This window comes from Durio zibethinus, chromosome 7 (assembly GCF_047325235.1).
Source record: "Durio zibethinus cultivar Kanyao isolate XHJ-2024 chromosome 7, ASM4732523v1, whole genome shotgun sequence".
Lineage (NCBI taxonomy): Eukaryota > Viridiplantae > Streptophyta > Magnoliopsida > Malvales > Malvaceae > Durio > Durio zibethinus.
Genome location: NC_143168.1, coordinates 17,422,719 through 17,444,553, shown reverse-complemented (window position 1 = coordinate 17,444,553; position 21,835 = coordinate 17,422,719). Strand labels below are relative to the sequence as shown.

The following is a 21,835-nucleotide window of genomic DNA, read 5'->3' as shown; positions in this document are numbered from 1 at the left end:
CTACTATTACCCGTTAGCCAGGGTCGTAGAACTAGTTCTGGTGTCGATGATCCCATTTCCCAGGGATATAAAAATGTAGCTATCTTAAAATCATTCTTTAAACATAAATCATTTTCTCATTTTATTCATAATCATAATCCATCATTTACATAGCAAAAACACAAAAGAATCATATGCTTGATCCTATTTTCATACACTGAAAATAATGAAATAAAACATTCATTCATTTATAAACATATATATATACATAGATTCGAAAACAAGCAAAGTGTGTGAGATTCTACTTACCTCCAGTCGATTCCACCACTTAGTTTTTCCCCCAAAATAATTAATGGCCTATCCAAGATCATTTCAACATATCAGAATTTAATCAACCTTTTTTGAGATCATTTATACAAAAATCAACTAAGTTACACAATAGTTAACTTAACTAATTAATACTGACAGCCTGACCTCTTTTCATTAAAACAGTTATATCTCAATATATCCAAATCGGAATTATGATCTCTTTAATGCATTAGAAACTAGACTTAATAAGCTTTCTAACCATATATGGCACACCTCGTAATTCATTGTAGATTAGTTATAACAATTTTTGAAATCCTCGTCATATACTGCTGTCAAACAGACTGTATACCTTCTAATAAAAATTATATATTTATTCACAGGAAACTCCAAATTCAATTCCGCTTATTTCATTGGAAAGTAGACTCAATAAGCTTTCCAAAAATATATGGCTTAATCTGTAAATCCTTATATACAAATTAAGAAAAATTTCGTAATTTAACCCTGATACTGCTGTCTTATAGCCTGTATATCCTTAAGTTAAAAATTAGACAACTCTTCATAGAAAACTCGGATTTGACTTTCGTTTATTTCATTAGATACTGGATTCAACATGCTTTTCAATGATATATAATAACCACAGCAATAATCTATCCATGAATGCAAAATTCTATTTTAATTCATTATTACAGATCACAACATATCATCCAAAAATAGAATTTCTCCTTCAATCTTTAAAAACTCAAATCCTTACTTTCAGCCTTCAAACTCCATTCAATAATCATCAATAAATCTTAAGAACATGAAATAAACAAAGCCCAGTAATTTACCCAAAAGATCATCAAGATTAATGAAGGATTTCATGATTATTCTTGATTTTTCTCTCAAAACTTCAACTCCAAATAATAGCAATCAACTTGATATTTCTTCTTAAATAAAAAGAGGGTATGTACTCACCTTTAAGGGATTAACTTGATCGTAGCCTCTGATTGTGAATCTCCAACTTGATTTTTCATATTCTCTAATCCTAAGAAAGATGAGGAAGAAGAACTCTATTTCCTTTCTGTTTCAGGATAGTTAGGTTTTCTTTCATATAATACTTCAGCCCTTTTTCTTTTACTAAATAATGTCTTAATAAACTTATGGGCTTTAGTATTAGTCTAGCCCAATTATTATTTGGGCTGGGGTATTACATTAAACAACATAGTTTCAATTGGTAAATGATTGTAAAAGTATTCTTGCAACTGATAATTTAATATCCAGCAACGCTCTTGGTAAGAATTAGATGAACCATCAAAAAGGTCTAACAATGCCGTGCTACTAGTAATGAACATTTCCAATTTCTTTCTTATAATTAAGAAAAGATGCGAACAGTAGTTATTTCAATAGGCATTTTATGTGCAAAGTGCAAACCGCTAGTACTATATAATAACATAACTGAAACTTGCTACAATACAAATTTAAGAACTAATCTCACTAAATGAATTTTATAAAATTGGTGCTGAAGATTTGGAGCAAGTTATATCATGCTAAGAATTTTCAAATTTTGTTTGTGTTCATACCTCATTGACCCAAAACAGGGGTTGTTTATTTAAGATTTCACCCAACTGGCTCTCTGCTTGAGTTTCTCCAAAGCCGAGACATTCTGAAGCAAATAACTCTACTTTGTGGCAAGAAACCAGCTTCATTCTTTTCAATGATGGCCATTCTGTAGCATGCATCCTAGAGTAGAAACTTTTCAATTTGGGCAATTCATCAAGTCGTAGGTATGTTACTCTGGGAAATACGAATTTAGTCACTGCTTCCCCTACAATAGATTCCGTAGCTGTTACTGCATTTGATTCATTAGCAATGAGTCCTCGTGGTTCAATTATTTCTTCTAACGAATCACAATTCACAATCTGCAACTTGTCTAGTTCCTCAAGTCTTTCCATCATGCTAAAGGGAAAAATATTTAAAAGTGTTTCACAGCCTTTAACCAGTATTTTCTTTAGTTTGCTAAATGAATCCATGTTGCGTTGGTCCTGCCATATCTTTCTACAGTTCCTCATACCTTTCACTGTCAACCTCTCTAAACTAGGGAAAACCACCTAATAAATTCATGTGATTGTGTTAATAACTGAAATACGTATGAAAATAACAAATTTATCAAATGTTCAGAAAAAAAAAAAAGAACACTGAACAAGGTTTATGAAATTAACAGATGAAAGAAAAGCCACAACAAATTAAAAGGATAATTTGTAAAGAAAATAATGGTAAAGGAAAAAAAAAAAAAAGAAGAATCACCTTTTCATTGAAGAGAGCGGAGTTGTCAACCTCCAAGTTACTTCCTTCTGTATTTTGATGAATATAAGATTCATCTCCAGTTACAGATTTAGAGACGAATGTTTTCAGTAAAGGACAATTTGTTAGTCTTAAAATTCTCAAGCATGGGAATTTAAAGTAAGGTTCAAAGCAGAATCTTGTGAGTTTGGGAAGGTCTTCGAGCGACAGGATATCTAGTTTAGGGAACAACATCTGGCTCATCCTTTCCTCTTCTGTAAATCCTTCAATTAAGATTACTTCTTCCATGATCTTACAGTCCAGAATTTTAAGGCTTTGGAGTTGCACAAAATCTTTTGCCATGAAAGAAGGAAACAGATATTTCAAATTGTGACAGCTCTTCACCATTAAGAATTTTAATTCCTCACTATATAACGAGGATGGGAGTGGTTGCTCGTGCCATATCCTTTGAATGTTAATTGAGGACAAATCTAACCTCCCCAATTTGGGAGGGACAACCTGCTGACATAATTCTCATGGTAAGATCAATCTTCTTTCTTTAGATAGAAAATACAATTAAACAATGAGTTCAGTGCATAGGCATGTTATAATAATAAGGAATGATGATAATCAAAACTCAAGACTAAGATTAACTTTATCACGTGGGTTTTGTTCCCCTCCATTGCTTTTGTTTAATCAAATTTGATTTGCTTAAGCACATTAACCCAATGGAGAGGATCTCAACCCTTGAAAACAACATTCCATATGCTTCCAAAACACAGATCACGGCCAATTCACAGACCTGCTTCTTACTCAAATATGTAACTACCGGTTTTGTGCCCTCAAAGAGGATATGAAAACACCCTGCTCACCATTAGTTAATGAATTTATATTTGATATACTGTAATTTATAGGTGTTATACTATTAGTGAAATATATACAAAGACATTTTATAAAAAAAATACATTTTAAAAGCCTAATTGAAAAGCATATTCACTTAATTCTAAAAATATGTTTTAAATTATTTTTTTATGAAGTGTTATTGTATAATTCATTAACTGTGTCTGGAACTTAATATACTAATAATGCATCAAATATAAATCTCTAACACCCACCAAAACCATAACATACCCAAAACCCTATGGACTCTCATATGATCCGATTAAAGTTGGCCATTCCAAATTGAAAAAAAAAAAAAAAAAAAGAGATGCATGTACAACTAGTATTCAAATGGGAGATAGACATAAAGAAAAATGAAACAAAATCATGCAAAAATATAAAAATGAATATTCACTAATAAACTGACCTTATGGCTGAAAAAGGTTGCAGTAATATAGACGTCCCCTTCACCAAGCCTTCTTTCATTTCCATCGCCAGTTGTCCCTTCCTGCTTGTCTCTTGAAAATGTAGTCATTTTTGGACAGTCAGCTATTCTAATGCCTTTTAACGATGGAAATTCAAGAGCTCGATTTCCCAAATAAAAACTTGTAAGGATTTCTAAGTTCTTGAGCTTGCCAACGATGGTTATGTCATCTAGTGTACATTGGTTTAGACACAACGCGTGAAGGTTTGTGAGGAGTTCCATTGACACTGGTAGGGATGGAAAGTGCATTCCAGTGAAATCTAAGACATTGAGTCTTTCTGTTCGTCTAAAGAAGTTGGCTGGAATTTTCACTGTACCTTCATGGGCCATATGGAAAAAGGAAAGAAGTGAACACTCCATCTCCTCAGGAAGTGAACTAATATTAGGATTAAGTAAATTAATGGCACTGCAATTTCTCATCGCCTCGTTTTCAGGCCACTGTTTCAGCACATCACTATCTATTAACGCAAACATGCGGAGGTCCCTATTTGCAATTGATGTAGCAACATACCAAACAACGTCATGGATATCAAACCGTTCACTGTTGTAACTATCAAGCAACAGACAAGAGGCTTTCAGGTTACTCACCACTGTCAATACTCTGTTTCTTGCCTCCTCTATTGTGTGGACGCCATGAAACAAACCCAGACCGATTTTATATTTCAACAAGTCTTGTATCAACCCATTATGGCCTAAGAAACTGCAAAGCAAGAAAGTCAACTTAACTTCCTTGCTTTCTAAATAATTGTAACTCAACTCTATAGATGAATATACGCCTGCTGTTACCCCTTTAAAGTTTCTTGATGAAGGCCTCTTTAGTTCACACAAAGCACTCTTCCATTCAAACAAACTTTTGTTTCTCAAAGCCCTTGCAACTGTTGTAATGGCGAATGGCAGCCCCGCACTATAGCCTGCAAATCACATCTTTCAACACAGTCACCAGCTGTCTTCTTAAACAGGTTCCAGGCTTCTTTTTCATTTAAAAGGTCAACTGCAAAATCTTTCTGACTATCCATCCCACTTGATAAGACATTGAGATCTCTAGAAGTTAGCAGAATCTTGCATCCCGCATGTTCATTCCGAAAGGGAATCCCAACTTCCTCAAGATCTAATCTTGCCCATATATCATCCAAAACAACAAGAATCTTCTTCTCTTTGTTCAATCTTTCTCGCAGTCGAAGTGCCCTTCCAAACATACTCTGTTCCTCGAATCTTAAACCCAAATAATCTGCAATTTGGTCTTGAATTCCCTTAACATCAAGGGTCTGAGTTACGGTTGCTATAACCACGGAATCAAATAACTTGCCCTTCTTGACCTGTCTAGCAACTTCTTTGACTAGCGTAGTCTTTCCTATCCCACCCATCCCGTGCACCCCTCTAACGTTGATACTAGCATCTTTCAGTGCCTCCAAGATTCCATTCAAAATCAACGTCCTTGACTCGAATTCTTCGAAACCTTCAACTGATGGGGCAATAATACCTTGTGGAGCAGCACGAAAAGAAACCCTGTCAAGTTTGGCCTGCTCGAGTAGCTTAGCAACATCCTTCGCCTCCTTTTCAGCTTTCACGCTAAGCTTGTAACGAGTCCAAAAATTAGAACTGAGAAGAGAAGGATTCAGCAACTAATTCTCCCACAGCAAAGTGATAATTTTTGTTTTTAGTTTTGTAACAGAGCAAAGCCAGAATTTATTTGAGAAAGGCGACTCAAAGCAAGGAAGTTTCAATTTTTTTGCGTAGATGCGATGGCCATCGAAGTGTCTTGAAAAGTAAACGCAAAGAAATTGCAAAGAAAAAAAATTAGAAAAAAAATGTTACATCCATAAATCCTAATTCTAATACGTAATTAAATTAAACAAATTTTAGAATGATTGGACCCTCAAGAGCATTATTTGCCTTAATATAAAGAAATCTTTATATTATAGCATTTTTTTTCATTTTATATTTAAAAATAAAAAATTTCAATTAAATATTTAAATTTATCTTCAGTAAATCAAATTACTTTAAAAGCTAACTCCGTAAGTTTGAATAATTTAATTTATTAAATAAGTTGAGTTTGAATATTTTAATATTTAATTAAAATAATTTATAAATTTAATCAATTTTTTTATTTTAATATATTTTTATTATTTTAATTAAAAAATTATTATTTTATTTATATATATATTAATTCGATCTTGAGTTTAAATTTAAACATAAATAATTAAACTTAAAATTGAATATGAAAATCGAATTCGTTTTTTATTTGGTAAATGAACAAATTTAAGTAGTTTAATTTTTTATTTCAAATCAACTCAAATTTTAAAATTAAAACTTGATCGAACTCAAGATGAGTTTTAAATTGAGCATAAAATTTTCGTTATATCAATTCGGTTTTACTTAATTACACATTTACGTTATGTTTGGATAAATATTAATAACAAAAAAAAAGAATGGAAAAGAAAGTTTTTTAAAGGAAAGGAAAGGAAATAATATATGTAACTCTTGTTTGGATAATTAAAATTAATAAAGAAAAGGAAAAAAAAAAAGAAATTCTAACAACCATTATTTTGAATAAAAAGTAAAAAAAAAAAAAAGAAATGATTCATTATAATAATTGTTTCTAATTATAACATTTTATTACGTGTAATTTTAGAGCATTCTTAGACCATTATATATTTGTTATCTTGTTTGGCTTTATAATTGCTGCTATATTAATGGTTTTTAATCAAGTAAAACTAATATTTTACAAATATGCATTGATGAATTTTGAACTAGTTTGTCATCTCATAAACCTAAAAAATATATCATTTATATTTAATCATTCATCCAAATCAAATCACCAAAAAATTATAAAAAAATTTTATATTAGAAGAAATATGTGAAACTTACTTGAAAAAAAAGATGACTTTGAAAAAATTACAAAATGATTATAATTTGCTTAGATTTTTTTTATTAGATTTTGAATATTAATAAAAAGATGAACATAATAGTCTTTTTATAAAAAAAATATTTTTAACTTTCTTTTCCTTAGTTTTTCCTTCAAATTAGAGTATTAAAAAATTTGAATTTACAAGAAAAACCAAAAGTTATTTGGTTTCCACCTCTTTTTTTTTTAAATTAAAAATTTATCCAAATAAAGAATGAAAATTTTGTTTCTTTTACATTTATTTACTTTATTTTCCTTTCTTTCCTCTCTCTTTAATCTAACACACTGTTAGCTCCACCCCTCTCCTGCCTTACATCTCTTCCCATCTCACCTTCCTCATTTTCTCTCTCCCAATTCTATCTTTTTTTCTCTTTTCTAATTTTCCTTTTTTTTTAAATTCTTCTAATTTTTATTTCAAAAATAAAATAATCACATAACATGATTTTACTAATTGATTTTGTCACGTCAATCCATTAACTAACACTATTAGTAAAAAGGGTAAAGTATGTAATAAAAATAAAGTTTAAGTGTCTAATTGAGAATTTCATTCTCTTAATACCAAATTAAAAAATATATATAGCATGAGAACCCTATTTCAACGAAAATGTCATCTTTTCCTCCAAAAAGTTGTAGAAATCACATTCTAACGATAATTACATGTTATTTTAAAATCTTATAAATGTTAATGTAATCCATGTGGCTGCATGATTCTTAGTCCTTGTTTAAGAAAATTTTTAGGAAAAAAATGAGATTCTAGAAAATTATTTTCATCATTTTTTTTTTGAACTGGAAAAAGTTAAGGGAATTATTTAAGAAAAATATAAAGGGGAATTTGTACTCTTGACATTAGCAAAAAGGATAAGAAATGCATTATATATGAAGGAGAATTTGAAATAATTTTTTCTCAGTTATTTTTAAAGTAATGAGAAAATGAAAGAAATTACGGAGGAATTTTTCAGCTCAAGGACCTAGAGACATCTCTTCTTTTTGAGTGCTTATAAGTCTATTTGTTCTCCACCAGAGCCAAAACCATCAAAGAAAAGAAGAGAAAAGAAAGACTATCTTCATTTTCCTTCAAATAATCATAAAATTAAAAAGCAGGTATAAGTCACATTGAAACGATAATTTCATTTTTTTTAACACAAAAAGTCCATTAAGATAAGGCTCATCAAAAATAAATTAGCAATAAGTTGACAGATAGAAGAGAGAGTGGCTCCAACCAAGAGCAATATAAAAAGCCTAAACGTTTTCTATTTGCTGCAAGTTGCCGATGGAATGCGATGGGCTAACAGCTTCCTTAAAAATATATAGTTGGTATCAAATACGAGGAAAAAATATTTATAAATCCTTGAAAAACAAAGGTGTTGAAACTTTTAGTCTCATGTTTAAATTTATTGTAACTGGTTTAGTTCAATTTTATGTGGTAAATTTGGTTAATTTATTTATTTTTTTATTTTTTTATTTTTTTGTAAATGTAATATTTGATATATATATATATATATAGAAAACGGATTAACTTATATAAAACAATTTATATATATATATATATATATACACACATACATATATATATATATATATATCAAATATTATATCCACAAAAAAATCAAAAAATAAATTAATTAACCAAATTTGCCAACATAAAATTGAACTAAACCACTTGTAATAAATTGAAACAAGAGACTAAAACTTATTTAAAAAGTTGTAAGAAAGTGTGTTAAAAATAAAATATTTTTTGAAAAAAATTAAAATTTGTAAAATTTTTTTGAAATTATGAAAATTTTTAATTTTTTTAATCTTAAAAATTTAATTTTTTATATATTTTATGAACTTTAAAATTTTTTAAATTTTTTGGATGTTTTATTTTTCAAAATTTTTTTAATGTTTAGAATATTTCAGATTTTTTTTAATTTATTGCATGTGCTTTAGTTTAATTTTATGGTGGTAAATTTGGTTAGTTAATTTATTTTTTAATTTTTTTTGTGGATAAAATATATATATAGGGGAGGAATCAACTTATACCAAAAAAAATTTTACATCTTTTTACTTTTGTTAATTATTGATTTTAATAAATTCAAGAGATGTGATTAAATCATTTTTTATCTTTTTAATTTATCTATCTCATCTTTTCGATTTATTAAAATTAATTATTAGAAAAAAATGTAAAAAGATGTAAAACATTTTTTTGTATAACTTGATTTCCCCCATATATATATATATATTTATATATATATATATATACACACATACATATATATATATCAAATATTATATCCACAAAAAAATCAAAAAATAAATTAATTAACCAAATTTGCCAACATAAAATTGAACTAAACCACTTGTAATAAATTGAAACAAGAGACTAAAATTTATTTAAAAAGTTGTAAGAAAGTGTGTAAAAAATAAAATATTTTTTGAAAAAAATTAAAAAATTAAAAATTTGTAAAATTTTTTTAAAAAATTATGAAAATTTTTAATTTTTTTTAACCTTACAAATTTAATTTTTTATATATTTTATGAACTTTAAAATTTTTTAAATTTTTTGGATGTTTTATTTTTCAAAAATTTTTTAATGTTTAGAATATTTCAGATTTTTTTAATTTATTGCAAGTGGTTTAGTTTAATTTTAGGGTGGTAAATTTGGTTAGTTAATTTATTTTTTTTTGTGGATATAATATATATATATATATAGGGGAGGAATCAACTTATACCAAAAAAAATTTTACATCTTTTTACTTTTGTTAATTATTGATTTTAATAAATTCTAGAGATGTAATTAAATCATTTTTTATCTTTTTAATTTATCTATCTCATCTTTTTTATTTATTAAAATTAATTATTAGAAAAAAATGTAAAAAGACACAAAAAATTTTTGTGTATAACTTGATTTCTCCCATATATATATATTATATTATATCCACAAAAGAAATCAAAAAATAAATTAACTAACCAAATTTACCTACATAAAATTGAACCAAACCACTTGCAATAAATTTAAACATGAGACTAAAAATTATCAAGAAAGGTGTATAAAAAATATATAATTTTTTCAAAAAAATTCTAAAAACTTTAATTTTTTTTTTAAAAATTTAGGAAAAATTTTAATTTGTTTAATCTTACACTTTTTTTGTATATTTTGTGAAATTTTTTCGATTTTCTATTAAAATATTAGGTTTTTTTTTTAATTTTTTATTTTGTATAATTTTTTAGAATATTTTATATTTCTAAAAATTTTTAATTTTTTAGAATTTTTTTACAATTTTAAAGAATTCTTTTATAAATTTTCAGATTTTTTTTTAAAATTAGATTTGTTTTATTTTCAATTTTCTTAGGGTCTTTTTTTACTGAAATTTATTTCCTTCCAATTTAGTTAACGTAAGAGTTTTATTTGTGTTATGCTTATTGATGTATACAGTAATATTTTCAAGCAAGAAAATAGTTTAGGTTTTGTGAACATGGAAGCAATAGTTGAGGTTGATGATGAATGATCGTCGTATTCTCTTCCTCCACACATATCTCAACCTTATCCTTAGCTTGTTATATCTCATAGACGGTTGGATCAAGGGAAAACCTTTTTCAAGGTATCACAATATCGATATTACACTAAAATCATTCATGAGATATTTAATAAACAAATATGTTGCTCTTCCTTTAGATGGTTTATGTTATTAGATCTTGTCTCATTTGATTGTTCCTTTTTAAATCTCGATTCAATTGAGACAATTCAACTTTCTCTTTTCAATATGGATTTCATTATGTGCATTCTCATGACACCTCCAAGTGATCCAAATTACTACATCCTATTCTTTAATCTTGTAGATAATGAATTTATATTTTGTTCTCCTGATGATTATGAATTATCAAAACAAAAGTTGAAAGACAATATAGTGATCAGTGTGATAACATTTAGAGGAAAAACTATTACATTTCTTTGGAATATTGTTTGCTTACAATTGAGTTTGAAGGTTAAGTTTTTGTTTTACAAAATTGACCGTCGAAAAGGAATAAAAACCATTTAACTTTACCATTCAATGCAAAACATTTTTGGTTAAATTTTTTAGAGATATCTTACTTGTTTGCAAGATTTACTCTCCAACATTGTGCCAATGGGCTTCATGTTTTGAAGTTTTTAGGTTTAATTTTTATGAAAGGGAATGGATTAAGGTGAAAAGCATTTGAAATAATACTATTTCCTCATAGATAAATGCTACGGCTCATGTTACTCAATAACTAAAGAATCTAATATAAAAAGAAACTCCATTTACTATGCTTATTGTGAAGATAGAAACGTTTATGTCTATAACTTGGAGGATCAAAATATTAAACTTATTTACCTTGTCCCGTTGTTAGTTGTTGAGAATCATCTCATTATTAGAGTATGTTGCCAATGGCAAACAATTCATTATTGTCAATAATAGGGGTTTCTGGTCTTGGCTTCTAAAGATGTCATGTTTTCTTTTACTTAAGTTATTGTTAACTTGATAAGAGATGTGTTTTTAAAGATAGAATTATGAGCTTTAGTTCCAATGCACTTAAATTGTTTGATAGAATGATTATCATTTTGTGGTTACTGGTATAACTTTGAAGAAGTTTGACTTAATGCCTTTTGTCTTTTTTCTTAGAAGTTCACTTTAGTAACATATTTTTTTCATTTCAAATCTTGACAAATAGCTAGTTTTCTTGGGATCAATAGGGCCTATTTATTTCTTTTTCTCTTTTTCCAAACATTTGTTTAGTTATCTTCCTTTTTTAATTTTGGTATATGTTAAATTACTTTTTAGAAGCATAAATACTTCTTATTTACTAAGTAAACATCCTTGAAAATTATTTTATAAGTTAATCTAATGTGTTTATAGTTTAATATATAAAAAGATACCTCAAACTATTTTTTATTCTTGTTTTTAAAAGCATGTGTTTTCAAGATTTCATAAGTCTTCGATTTATAAAATTGACTATAAAAAAAGAATCAAAGCTATTTAACTCTACCATTCAATGCAAAACATATTTGGTTGAATTTTTTAAGAGATGCTACTTGTTTACAAGATTTGCTCTCCAACATTGTGCAAATGGGTTTCATATTTTGAAGTTTTAGGTTTGATTTTTGTGAAATGGAATGGGTTGAGATGAAAAGCATTGGAAATAGTGCAATTTTCCTAGCAATCAATGTTACGGCTCATGTTATCTAGTAGTTGAAGAATCTGATATAAAGAGAAATTTTGTATTATACTTAGTGTGAAGATAAAAACTTTTATGTCCACCTAGAATAGTAGGTGGGTTGATCCCCATGCATGAAGTAATTGTTATTAGGCAATTTACTTTTTTGAATAAAAACTACTTTAAGTAGTTTATGATTAATAAAAAAATTGTTGCCCCACTGTCTCATAGTATGGAATACAACCATTAAAAGATAAATTAGTAGAGATAAGTTGCTAACATAATAAAAAGAGAAAGAGAAAGGGATAAAAGAGAGACTGTAATCAAAAACTCTCAGTGAATAAATTTTTGCATTCAATGTGAAGGATATATGTTATGAAAAGGAACAACTTCCAAACTATGATCTTATTCAATGTTTAATAATTCAAATCAAGTTTTTGCTTCTATTTTTGTTAAACAAGTAAGTATATATGATTATATTTGAATATATATCTTGACTGATTTTATCTTTCATACACAAATACAATACTAAATAGTTGTGATTTTTATACAATAATTGAAATTGAAAATCTCATTAGCAAGTCTTTCCTAATTGTTAATGAAAAAAAAAAAAAAAAAGCTAATGACGCATTTGATGCAATAAGAGAAATTGTAAAAGATTTTAAATTTTCTATCTATATCTTTTATGACTTTTGTTTTATCCAAAATATGTAATTTTTTAATTTTCTTTCAAAAAAATTCTTTCTTCCAATAGGGTACCAAAATTGTTAAATACTTGATCATTGACCTATAAGGATTATTAGAACTCTAGAAAGACAAGTGTGAATCTATATGTTGTAAATCCATTTCTCATGTTAAATGAGATAGATATGAAAACTAAAACATTTGCAAAAATACAAAAACTTAGGCTTCATTTAGATTTAAATGAATGTCAATGCGGTATGGTTGTAGCCACTTTTTAGCTTTAGTCACGTTGGCTACCCATTTGATTGCTAGTGATGTGGCAATGTGGCAGCATTGATTTCCTCTAGAATGTCTTCTTATAAATTTAGATATTTTGATGCTAACTGTTCTTCACATGAGCAAAACTAACCTAAAACAATTTAGGAAATAGTCATTTTCATTTCATTTTCACGAAGCAACATCACATTTATAAAAGCTAATTATTTTGTTTTAAGAAAAACTAATTGTTTCTAATTTCTTCTTAGTTCCCAGTTTCTTCTAAATGTGAAATCATTAATCTCAATTATTCACAATGCCTTCTCAAAACTCCAAACTTTTTAAGACACCTTAGCCTTGAGAAATTGATGCTCAATGATTACAAAAATTAAGTTGATTGAGGTTGATCAATCTATTGGTGAGATAAAAACACTAAATTATTTTAAGCCTTAAAGATTGCAAAAATCTAAGAAAACTTCCAAGTACCATTGGTTCATTGGTGTCTCTTAAAAGAGCTTCTTTTATTTGGTTGCTCAAGGCTTGATGATGTGTCATTAATACACTTCAAATCTTTCAAAGTGGACTATATTCTTGCTTAAATTCCAGTAAGAAATTTGATCGCAAAAAGCAAAATCCAACATACGAATACAAACTAGAAATAGCTTTGGACATAATTGAGAGTCAGCTTGACCTATTTACTTGAGAATTTTGGTTACTATAAAGTGAAAAGAAAATTTGGCTTGAGAAAAATTGTTTGTCTCATTGGTTGTTGTTTTAATTTTTGTATGAATTTCTTAATTAACTTGACTTAAAAATGCAAGTTTGGAATTTAATGATTTTATTTTTTATTAGATGATTTGCCTATTAAATTTTTCATAATGATTTTATTAAAATATTTAAACCACGAGCCTATATAGTATAAAGGGAGCAAATGCTCTACAATACTCAAAAAATAACAAAAAATCAATAAAACATAATATGTAATTGTCGTAATGGTTTTAGGACCGTCAGACGTAAATGAGTTTTAAAATCAAAGTAAATGGAAGGGGAGTCGCCACCATTCTTTGTTAAGGTGTGATTGATCACCCAAAAGTTTATCCTTTTAATAAAACTATAAAAACGGGTTTAAAGTTTATAAAAAAGATAAATTTCAGTCTACGAAAAACCAGGTTGGGTCCGGTAGTCGGTTACGTGTGGGGAAGGATTAGCACCCCCACAACGCCCATAAATTGGTACCATTTAATTACGCATTATTTTCGATGTTGGATAAAAATGGTTTTAATTTGAAATTTAACACTAATTCCCTTCATTTGGAAAAATAAAATTTTGCTGAAAATTTTTATTTAGAAATATTGAAAAAATCTTTAAGTTAAAGAATGATCTTAAAATTCTCCAACATCTAGGCAGAATTTAAAATAACTCTTTTCGCTTAAGATTTAACACAAAAATTCTTAAAATGAAATAACAATCTTCATAGAAAATAATTGTTAGTGATTCTCCAACATCTAGGCAGAGTACCAAGAATTATTTCTTTCGGAATGTTATTTTTATTTTATAAAAAAAAAATTTTTTAAGTATTATTATTTTTTTATTATAAAATATTTTATCATCGAACAGTAAATTGAAGAGAGAATAATGCAGATAATTATCAATGATAACATGCTAATGTATGTACGCTAATGAATGTTATGTAGGATGAGATGCAATTTAAAAGTTTGACTCTTAAGTATAATGAGACTACACTGACTTTCCAACATCTAGGCAGAGCTTAGGTGCGACTGTTTATATTTAAGATCCCAATTTACTATTATACTTTTTATTTATTAATTTTATTATTAATGTGAATTAAGAACTCGTGTGAAAAACTTAATGAAACGGAGTTTCCTAAATACCCCATCATTTAGACAGCATTCGGGAACAAACCATTTCATGCGAGATTTTCATACGTATCCTTAAAGTTTTGAAAATATTTTGAGTAAGGGCTTAAGTAGAGGTTTTGAAGGTTTAGTTTTAAGGTTTGGAGGGTTTTAAAGGTTGAATCTTAGGATATTGAAGGTTTAAGGTTTTGATTTTAGAGTTTAGAGATTTTAGGGTTTGGGTTTTGTGGTTTGAGGTTTTGATTTAAGGGTTTGAATTTTAGAGATTTTGGATTTTAGGGATTTTAGATTTTAAGGGGGATTTTATGAGGTTTTAGAAACCTAAGATTTTGAAAATTAAGAATTAGTGTTTAAGATTTCGTTTTTAAGAAAATACGAACATCTCTAAAAATCTCCAACATCTAGGCGGATTTTCGGAGCAAGTTCAATTTTAATGATTTTTGAAAATTAATTAAAATTTTCTTATATATTTATTTTTATGAAAATTTATTAATAATAATTCTCCAACATCTAGGCGAAATTATTTCTTTAGGAAAATATTTTTTTATTCCCTCCAACATCTAGGCAGGGAAAATAATAATAATTATTCTATTACTATTATTATTATTATCTTAAGCATTTTTAATATATATGTTTAATTATTATCCTATATTGTTTTCATTTTTTTATTATTAAAAATAATTAGATATTTATTTTAATAAAATTAAACATTTATCATGCATACATATATAAAAAGATACTTAAAATAACAATATATAAATATATAAAAAAATTAGAAAATTCAAAAAAAAATTTTACCTGAACCGGACCGATCAACTGTCCGGTCAACAACAGTTCAGTTGGACTGAAAAGGGATCGGTTCGACATGCGGTTCGGTTGAGCCGGTTGAGGAACGGTTCGATCGGTTCGCTGGCGGTTCGTCTGAACCGACTGAAAGTTGGCTGAGGCGGGTCGATGGGTCGGTTTGCACGAATCTCGGGTCAGGTTCGATCCATGCGCGGATCCTTCTTACACTTGAAACGACGTCATTTTGGGCCTATGCTCAAAACGACGTCATTTTTGCTTTTATATTTTCTATAAAAGTCAGGTTTTTTTTCAGCTCATTTCACCATTTCTTCCAAAAAAAATCTCCTCAGAGCTCTGGGTTTTCTCGGCCGTCTCACCGTTCGACCGCCGGAAGCACCGCACCGGCCGCTGCTTGATCCACCGTCGTCGGTGGCTGAAAACCTCAAAAGTTACCAGGAAGCTGCTTTCGACGTGATCTATCCAGATTTGGTCTCCTCTTCGTCGGAAACGACCCCGATCGATGTAGATCAGGGTTCAAAGTTTTATGTTCTTCTCATTCTTTTGTTTTTTTAAACTCAAACTAATAACCTTTCTTTTTGTTGCAGGTGGCTCGACGCTAGGTTCCTCCCTGCGGGGAGAACTGTGTTTTGTTTTATGATTTTATTTTTTTTTTGTGTTGATTTTCGTAGATCTGTTTGGGTATTTGGGGGGGTGAGTTTTTTGTTTGAGAGATTTTTGGTAGGGGTGCGTGCTTCTGCCGTTCTGGTGAGGGGATCCAATAGTTTTTTTTTTAGCTCCCTCTAAAATAAAGGAGAAGCTAGTGTTTTATATGGCTAAAACAGTGGTTGTGTATGTTGATGGAGTGAAAAGACTAGACGATAGGGTATTATGATTGCTGGGGTGGTGGCAGGCATGGGTGGCCAGCGGTGCCGTGCACAGCACCTGCTGGCAACAGCCTTTAGTTTGTTTCTTCTTCTATTTGACTTTTTTGTTTGTCTTCTTTTTCTTTTTTTCTTTTTTTTTTCATTTTTTGATTTAAAACTTTAATTAATTTTTTTTTAGATTATAAAAATGTAGACCAGGAGAAAATCTTGTGTCTACAGCTGCACCTCTTTGCACATTACTAAAAATCAATAATAGGGCAAAGATAAAGACAACGATTTTGTCCGAAGCAAATCATGGATTTTTTTTAAAATTTTTTTCTTTTTTTTAAAAAAAACTACAAGTTAAATGATAAAGAAAACGATCGGGACGACACTGTAAGTCGAGACGTAAACAAAAACGATCAGGATAACACCGCGAGTCAAGAAGTAAAGAATCGATCGGGATAACACCTTGAATCGAGAAATAAAAAATCAATTGGGACAACACCACGGATTGAAATCATGCTTGAAGGTCTTACAGAAATCATGCCCGGAAGTCTTACAAAATCGACTGGGACAACACCACAAGTCGAGAATAATGAATCGATTGGGATAATATCGCGAATCGAAATTATGCCCGGAGATCTTATAGAATTGACTGTGACAACACCACAAGTCGAGAATAATGAATTGATTGGGATAATACCACGAATCGAAATTATACCCGAAGGTCTTAGAAATCAAGATCTTTAAATGCTCCTCTCAATCAGAGGTAATAGAACTTTAAAAATTTAAAAAAAAATTTTTTGTTTTGAAAATGGCTTTTCCCCAATCAGAGTGAATGCAATCAATGATACAAATATCTATCTTGATCAAATGATGCTAATGCAAATGCAAAAATACGAATGCTTGATACAACTATATTTGACAATGACAATGTTCTTTTCATGTAAATGCTCCTACAAATACCTTTTCTTAGGATGCGGATGCCATGGTAGTGTAAATGCGAATTTTTTTATTGTGCGAATGCAAATATCTTGTGCAAGTGCGAATGTAAGTGATGCAAAAGCAAATGTCTCTCTTGGGGTACAGATGTAAGCGATGCAAATACAAATATCCCTTTCATGATGCACAGATGAGCGATGCAAATACAAATATCCCTTTCATAATGCACAGATGAGCGATGCAAATTTGAATATCTTTTTTTTTAGGTCAAATGTCTTTCTCATGATACAAGTGATGAAAATGCAAGATCTTTCAAAAGGTTATGCATCGAGAATTTTTTTATTCTGGATAGAACTTTGAAACTCTAAAACTTCTTTTGGGGTCAAATAAACTAGGCTTAAATTTTATTGAAGGCCAGCTAAACTGGGCTTAAATTTTGATTTGATGCCAGATAAACTGGGCTTAAATGTCATTGATGGCCAGATAAATTAGGCTTAAAATTTCATTGATGGCCAGATAAACTAGGCTTAAAGCTTCATTAATGGCCAGATAAACTGGGTTTAAAACTTCATTTGAGGTCAGATAAACTAGGCTTAAAACTTTATTAATGGCCAGATAAACTAGGCTTAAAGTGTTATTGATGGCCTGAAACTGGGCTTAAAACTTCATTAATAGACAGATAAACTAGGCTTAAAACTTCATTGATGGCCAGATAAAACTGAACTTAAATGTCATTGATGGCCAGATAAACTAGGCTTAAAACTTCATTAATGGCCAAATAAAATGGGCTTAATTTTTTTTAGAATTTGGCGATCCCTATCAAAAATGAAAAAGGTGAGGATTTTCTTTCCAAATGAATGTAATAGTTTTGTAGATAGTGATGTTTATTCAAAAGGTTCCAACCATTGAAGGGAGTGAAAGAGGGATGCAAGCTCACGAATGAAACATAAGCTTTTCTAAAAGCGTGAATTCCTTGAAAATCAAACATATTCAACATTTTTCTTAGTCTCCAAATGCAACATTTTGATATATGTCAAGATCAGCTGTAAGGGCTTGAGATTTTAAAGGGTTATTTAGGAATAATCAACCCATATCAGACTTCTATGGCTTTGATATTTCAGATCTTTCAAAAAGGTTTGGCTTGACTTCTGTTTAGCATCCACCATATTTAGCATCAGGAGTGACCTTTCAGGGTTGGCTCTAGATTGCCCTTTTAAGGGTTTTCACCCTAGAGCCATTTTTTTCTATATTTCTCTTTCTTTTTTTTTTTACACACCATGCACTTGAGAATTCAAATCTAATCCAAAAGAGGAAAAGAATTTTTTTCAAAAAGGTTTAATGGTTCAAACAAGAGATTAGGTAATAAAAGGAAAACTAAAAAAATTCATGTTCATTTTTTCAAGAGAAACTCTTCAAGTTTAAGCTTTCATACCTGATCCATTATGGACTTTTCAAAGGTTGTAATGTAGGTTAAGGTTCATGGTTGCCAAAGAATAGGATAAAAAGGCCCAAAACAAGTATTTAAGGGTATTTGAAACTAAGGATCATTTTTCATTGGAAGGATACACTCTAAGGTATATTCTATTTTATGCTTTCCACCCATTCATTTCTTTCTTTTTTTTTTCTTTTTTTATTCTTCCTTTTCTTTTAAAATTTTTTTTTTGCATCCTTTCACTGAGTGGATTCAAAACTTTTATGAACTTTTATATTGGGTTTGTGCCCCTATCACATGAGATTCCATTAGATATTCTCATTCTTAACCTTCAAATGCATTCTTTTTGTTTTTTGCCCTCAATGTGGAAGGTGATCCTTATTCAGGGTTTATTTTGAAAGAATTCAATCAGGCTCAAAGGGGTAACAAGAGATAAAAAAAATTTTTTGTGAAGAGATAATGAAAGATAGCCATTTGTCATTTCAAGCATAAACACTTAAATTGAAGACTACTCTTCAGGAAAATGAACTTGGAAAAAGGGTTTTTTTATCTCAAAAAATTTTTGGCTTTTTTTTTTGTCTCTTTTTTTCAAAACCTTGAATTTGTGAGGACCTTTTTGGATTTGCTCAAGTTTTTTTTTTTAGTGCATGATGTCATAACCAATCTTTTTTTTTTTTTTTTGTTGTTGTTGTTTTTTTTTTTTTTTGCCCCTATAGCTCACACCTAAAGTAATTACAAGAGAATGGCTAAATGAAATGGACGAGAAAAGAATTATGTGGGGTAAACATGTTTAAGGTATCAAATAATCTAAGTTACTCCACAAAAAGACAACAAAAAGGTTAATCACAACTCAAATTGCCTTAGAGGTAATGAGGTATTCTTTTTCTGACAAATATACCTCAAGATAAAGGATCGAATCAATTTTAGGACAAAAAGCTGAAAGGTAGTATGCTTGAGTGCATTTTACAAGACTTGGATTTAAAAATTTTGGAACTGCAGCATAATCTTATCATATTAAATTATCGCATTTGAATTCTAAAAAACAAAAAGTCATATAGACTTGATTTTCTAGGAACCACACATTTTTTAATGGCTGTTTCATTTGTTCATTGCCTTAGAAAATTATATTGCCAACAATATCAGGTGAAAATAAGGTTCACAAATTCGAATTCAAGGCTATCAAGGGGTCATGACTGATGAAATGGGGTCAATTGAATGAGCAAATTGGCATTTAGGTATTTGAAAAATTCCTAATAACGATCGCCAATTCATCTTAGACTCAAGACTTCATTTTTTTTCTTTTTTTTTTACTTTTTTTTTCAAGATATTTCTCTAGCCTCAGTACTTAACCACATGGGGCTTTATTCATATTTAAATCTTCTCTCTTTTTTTTATTTAAAAAAAAACAACTATATATCGAAACTTACACGAAATAAAACACTATGATGCACAATGTTTACTCATGCAATCAAACCTTAAGACTTGGCCAAAAAGAATTTATCGTCTTGATCATACTCTTAAGATGATATTCAAAGTTACATAAACAAAAGTTTCCCTCTTTGATGTTTTAGCATCACTAACTTGTAACTTTACTACTATCAATCATCAAAATCACCAACTAGCTCTTTAAACTTTGCATCATCTGCATCGATCAAAGCTTGAACTTTATCCTTGAAGGCAGTACAATCTTTTATGAAATGCCCTTTAACTCCATCATGAAATTCACATTTAGCATTAGGATCATACCACTTCAGGAACGAAGGCTTTCTGGGTCTTGCAAGAACAATAGAGATCATATAATTCTCTATCAGTAAAGTAAAGAGCTCAGCATAAGGTATTGAAAGTGAATGATACACTTTGGCTCTCTTTCTCTTACGACTCTGTGAATAGCTTAAGTTGATCTTTGGTTCCATTCGTGGTGAAAAAATTTGAGCACATAGATGAAGTGGTTGAGGAAAATCATCGATAAAAAATATTGGTTGGGGACAATATGGTAGCCATTGTGAATAATCATCCGTTGGATCTTCCTGCATCATGGTGAGATTTCTCTCATTTTGCCCTTTAACAATTGTTTCAAAAATATCTCATTTTTTTTCATCACCAGTATTTATAATTCTTTCCTTTCTTATCCCATCTTTAATTCTACCCACAGCAAACAATAAATTCACAAACTCTGATGAAGTATTACTGATCAACTTATCATAATAGGGAGAAGGAAAGGTATCCACAAACAGGAAATTCAACTCCCTATTGGTAAGAGGTGGTTGTACTTATGATGCCATATTCTGCCATCTAGCAGCATATTCTTTGTAACTCTCATTGGGGTTCTTTCTCATATTTTGGAGGGTTAATCGATCTGGAGCCAATTCCAACATATACTGGTATTACTTTAAGAATGCCCGTGATAAATCCCTCTAAGTATGAATTTAACTGCTTTTCAGACTATAATACCAATTAGCTGTTGCCCCAATCAAACTTTCTTGAAATACATGAATAAGCAGCTTTTTATCACCAGTGTACCCAACCATTTTGTGACAGTATTGGGCCAAATGTATTTTAGGACATCCAATTTCGTTATACTTTTCAAAATCTGAGGCTTTGAATCTTGATGAAATAACGAGATCAGGCACTAGACTAAGTTCATTGGCGTCAACATTCCCATACACGTCATGGCCTTCAATTACCTTCAATCTCTCTTTCAACAGATCAAATTTATCTTTCATTATCATATCTCTTGATGGATCTGGCACACTATTTAATTTTTTTGATTCTTTAAAATTATCCCCATTAGGCATAGCAGAAGAGTCGTTAAGAGTGCACTTGAGATCGATATTTGTCTGAATTGATGGCATCTTGGTAGAAATGTCAGTAAAAGGTTGATGAGTAGTTGGAGGTACTTGTGGCATATGAGCGCTTGAACATATGTGGACCCAGATGGATACAATGGTGTCTTAACAGCTGTTTCCTCTCTTGCCCCATGTGTTTCAATAACTCTTTTTCCTTTTGTCAACTCTGCTAACATTT

At 29.6% G+C, this 21,835-nt stretch overlaps 1 pseudogene; it reads right to left on the bottom strand.

The window, feature by feature from the left end:
• Positions 1–1,808: 1,808 nt before the first annotated feature.
• Positions 1,809–21,717, bottom strand: LOC149518054 (putative disease resistance protein At1g61300; annotated as a pseudogene).
• Between the last annotated feature and the right edge of the window lie 118 nt (positions 21,718–21,835).